Source organism: Halichoeres trimaculatus, unplaced genomic scaffold, assembly GCF_033239565.1.
Source record: "Halichoeres trimaculatus isolate MK-OKI-2021-1 unplaced genomic scaffold, fHalTri1.1 fHalTri1_scaffold_84, whole genome shotgun sequence".
NCBI lineage: Eukaryota > Metazoa > Chordata > Actinopteri > Labriformes > Labridae > Halichoeres > Halichoeres trimaculatus.
The window spans coordinates 45,001-50,000 of record NW_027437263.1 but is presented as its reverse complement, the minus strand read 5'-3'; positions in this window follow the sequence as shown (position 1 = coordinate 50,000).

The following is a 5,000-nucleotide window of genomic DNA, read 5'->3' as shown; positions in this document are numbered from 1 at the left end:
CGTACGACCCCCTGCGCGCACACACCCCAAACAAAACACAACACAACAAGACAAAGCAAAACATCCTCATTGCCATCTCCCTCTCACTTCCACGTACCAGGGGCACGAGAGGGAGAGCAGGAGAGAGAGGGGGAGGCAGGGAGGGAGGGACTCGCTCCGGACACAGGTCCCCCCGTACGACCCCCTGCGCGCACACACCCCAAACAAAACACAACACAACAAGACAAAGCAAAACATCCTCATTGCCATCTCCCTCTCACCTCCACGTACCAGGGGCACGAGAGGGAGAGCAAGAGAGAGAGGGGGAGGCAGGGAGGGAGGGACTCGCTCCGGACACAGGTCCCCCCGTACGACCCCCTGCGCACACACCCCAAACAAAACAAAACACAACAAGACAGAGCGAAACATCCTCATTGCCATCTCCCTCTCACCTCCACGTACCAGGGGCACGAGAGGGAGAGCAGGAGAGAGAGGGGGAGGCAGGGGGGGAGGGAGGGAGGGACTCGCTCCGGACACAGGTCCCCCCCGTACGACCCCCTGCGCGCACACACCCCAAACAAAACACAACACAACAAGACAAAGCAAAACATCCTCATTGCCATCTCCCTCTCACTTCCACGTACCAGGGGCACGAGAGGGAGAGCAGGAGAGAGAGGGGGAGGCAGGGAGGGAGGGACTCGCTCCGGACACAGGTCCCCCCGTACGACCCCCTGCGCGCACACACCCCAAACAAAACACAACACAACAAGACAAAGCAAAACATCCTCATTGCCATCTCCCTCTCACCTCCACGTACCAGGGGCACGAGAGGGAGAGCAAGAGAGAGAGGGGGAGGCAGGGAGGGAGGGACTCGCTCCGGACACAGGTCCCCCCGTACGACCCCCTGCGCACACACCCCAAACAAAACAAAACACAACAAGACAGAGCGAAACATCCTCATTGCCATCTCCCTCTCACCTCCACGTACCAGGGGCACGAGAGGGAGAGCAAGAGAGAGAGGGGGAGGGAGGGAGGGACTCGCTCCGGACACAGGTCCCCCCGTACGACCCCCTGCGCACACACCCCAAACAAAACAAAACAAAACAAGACAAGACAAAGCAAAACATCCTCATTGCCATCTCCCTCTCACATTGCATGACAATGTGAGGGCCCTAGCTGTGAGCTGGGCCTCGTGCCCCTGGTAGGTAGAAAATACTTGACTGTGACCGGCAGGGGCACGGGAGCCGAGATCCGGTGTAAGTAGGGGGGAACCCTGCCTCGGGGATGCCACTGCTGGTGCTGGCACCAGTAGTGGCTGTACACATGTCCCGATGGGACACACGTATGGCTAGATGTGAGCTGGGCCTCGTGCCCCTGGTAGGCGGAATATACTATACCCTCACCAACGGGGGCACGGGACCGTGATCGGGTGAGAGAAGGGCGAAACACTGCCTCGGGGCTGCCACTGCGGGTGCAGGCACCCGTAGTGGCCGTACTCACGTCCTGACGGGAAGCACGCATGGCTAATTGTGAGCTGGGCCTCGTGCCCCTGGTAGTCGGAATATACTTCACTGTGACCCACAGGGGCAAGGAAGCCGAGATCCGTTGTTAGAAGGGGGGAACCCTGCCTCGGGGCTGCCACTGCGGGTGCAGGCGCCCGAAGTGGCCGTACTCACGTCCTGACGGGGCACACGCATGGCTAGACGTGAGCTGGGCCTCGTGCCCCTGGTAGGTAGATAATACTTCACTGTGACCGGCAGGGGCACGGGAGCCGAGATCCGGTGTAAGTAGGGGGAAACACTGCCACGGGGATGCCACTGCTGGTGCAGGCACCCGCAGTGGCCGTACCCATGTCCTGTGGGGGCCATTACATAGCTAGTTGCGAGCTGGGCCTCGTGCCCCTGGTAGTTGGAATATACTTCACTGTGACCCACAGGGGCACGGAAGCCGAGATCCGTTGTAAGTAGGGGGGAACCCTGCCTCGAGGCTGCCTCAACAGGCACAGGCACCCGCAGTGGCCGTACTCATGTCCTGAAGGGGCACACGCATGGCTAGATGTGAGCTGGGCCTCGTGCCCCTGGTAGGTAGAAAATACTTCACTGTGACCGGCAGGGGCACGGGAGCCGAGATCCGGTGTAAGTAGGGGGAAACACTGCCACGGGGATGCCACTGCTGGTGCAGGCACTAGTAGTGGCTGTACACATGTCCTGATGGGACACAAGCATGGCCAGTTGTGAGCTGGGTCTCGTGCCCCTGGTAGGTGGAATGTACTTTATGGTCACCGACAGGGGCAAGAGAGCCGAGAGTCGGTGTAAGCAGGGGGAAACACTGCCTCGGGGCCTCTCACTACAGGCATAGGCGCCCGTAGTGGCCGTACCCATGTCCTGTGGGGGCCATTACATAGCTAGTTGCGAGCTGGGCCTCGTGCCCCTGGTAGTTGGAATATACTTCACTGTGACCCACAGGGGCACGGAAGCCGAGATCCGTTGTAAGTAGGGGGGAACCCTGCCTCGAGGCTGCCTCAACAGGCACAGGCACCCGCAGTGGCCGTACTCATGTCCTGAAGGGGCACACGCATGGCTAGATGTGAGCTGGGCCTCGTGCCCCTGGTAGGCGGAATATACTACACCCTCACCAAGGGGGGCACGGGAGCCGTGATCGGGTGAGAGAAGGGCGAGACACTGCCTCGGGGGTTGCCACTGCGGGGGCCGTACTCACGTCCTGACGGGAAGCACGCATGGCTAGTTGTGAGCTGGGCCTCGTGCCCCTGGTAGTCGGAATATACTTGATGGTCACCTACAGGCCCACGAGAGCCGATCTCCAGAGTGAGTAGGTGGAAACACTGCCTCGGGGCTGCCACTGCTGGTGCAGGCACCAGTGGTGGCTGTACACATGTCCTGATGGGACACAAGCATGGCCAGTTGTGAGCTGGGTCTCGTGCCCCTGGTAGGTGGAACGTACTTTATGGTCACCCACAGGGGCAAGAGAGCCGAGAGTCGGTGTAAGCAGGGGGAAACACTGCCTCGGGGCCCCCACTACAGGCATAGGCACCCGTAGTGGCCGTACCCATGTCCTGTGGGGGCCATTACATAGCTAGTTGCGAGCTGGGCCTCGTGCCCCTGGTAGTTGGAATATACTTCACCGTGACCCACAGGGGCACGGAAGCCGAGATCCGTTGTAAGTAGGGGGGAACCCTGCCTCGAGGCTGCCTCAACAGGCACAGGCACCCGCAGTGGCCGTACTCATGTCCTGACGGGGCACACGCATGGCTAGATGTGAGCTGGGCCTCGTGCCCCTGGTAGGCGGAATATACTACACCCTCACCAAGGGGGGCACGGGAGCCGTGATCGGGTGAGAGAAGGGCGAGACACTGCCACGGGGCTGCCACTGCGGGTGCAGGCACCCGCAGTGGCCGTACTCACGTCCTGACGGGAAGCACGCATGGCTAGTTTTGAGCTGGGCCTCGTGCCCCTGGTAGGCGGAATATACTTGATGGTCACCTACAGGCCCACGAGAGCCGATCTCCGGAGTGAGTAGGTGGAAACACTGCCACTACGGGGCTGCCACTACAGGCACAGGCACCCGTAGCGGCAGTACGCGTGTCCTGGCGGGGCACACGCATGGCTAGATGTGAGCTGGGCCTCGGGCCCCTGGTAGGCGGAATGAACTTTGCTGTCACCAACAGGGGCACGGGGGCCGAGAGCCAGTGTAAGCAGGGGGAAACGTTGCCTCGGGACTGCCACTACGAGCGCAGGCACCCGCAGTGGCCGTACGCATGTCCTGACCGGGCACACACATGGCTAGATGTGAGCTGGGCCTCGAGCCCCTGGTAGGCGGAATGAACTTTGCTTTCATCAACAGGGGAAAAGGAGCCGAGATTCAGTGTATGAAAGGGGGGAAACACTGCCTGGGGACTGCCAGTCCGGAGGCAGGCACCCGTAGTGGCTGCACACATGTACCGACGGGTCAGACACACGGCCAGCTGTGAGCTGGGCCTCGGGCCCCTGGTAGGCGGAATGAACTTTGCTGTCACCAACAGGGGCACGGGGGCCGAGAGCCAGTGTGAGCAGGGGGAAACGTTGCCTCGGGACTGCCACTACGAGCGCAGGCACCCGCAGTGGCCGTACGCATGTCCTGACCGGGCACACACATGGCTAGATGTGAGCTGGGCCTTTGGGCCCCTGGTAGGCGGAATGAACTTTGCTCTCATCAACAGGGGGAAAAGGAGCCGAGATTCAGTGTATGAAAGGGGGGAAACACTGCCTGGGGACTGCCAGTCCGGAGGCAGGCACCCGTAGTGGCTGCACACATGTGCCGACGGGTCACACACACACACAGCCAGACGTGAGCTGGGCCTCGTGCCCCTGGTAGGCGGAATATACTTGATGGTCACCTACAGGCCCACGAGAGCCAATCTCCAGAGTGAGTAGGTGGAAACACTGCCTCAGGGCTGCCACTACAGGCACAGGCACCCGCAGTGGCCGTACGCATGTCCTGACGGGGCACAAACATGGCTAGAAGTGAGCTGGGCCTTTGGGCCCCTGGTAGGCGGAATGAACTTTGCTCTCATCAACAGGGGGAAAAGGAGCCGAGATTCAGTGTATGAAAGGGGGGAAACACTGCCTGGGGACTGCCAGTCCGGAGGCAGGCACCCGTAGTGGCTGCACACATGTGCCGACGGGTCACACACACGGCCAGCTGTGAGCTGGGCCTCGTGCCCCTGGTAAGCGGAATACACTTTACCGTCACCAACAGGGGCACGGGGGCCGAGAGCCAGTGTAAGCAGGGGGAAACACTGCCTCGGGACTGCCATGGCAGGCTAGGGCCCATGTAGTGGCTGTACACATGTCCTGACGGGAGCCTCCGTCGCCAGCAGGCCAGCCAGCCGGCCGGCCAGCCAGCCAGCCAGCCAGCCAGCCAGCCAGCCAGCCAGCCAGCCAGCCAGCCAGCCAGCCAGCCAGCCAGCCCTGCGCACCTCTCACACCAGGGCACCCACGCAAAGATGGACCCCCAGAGGACCA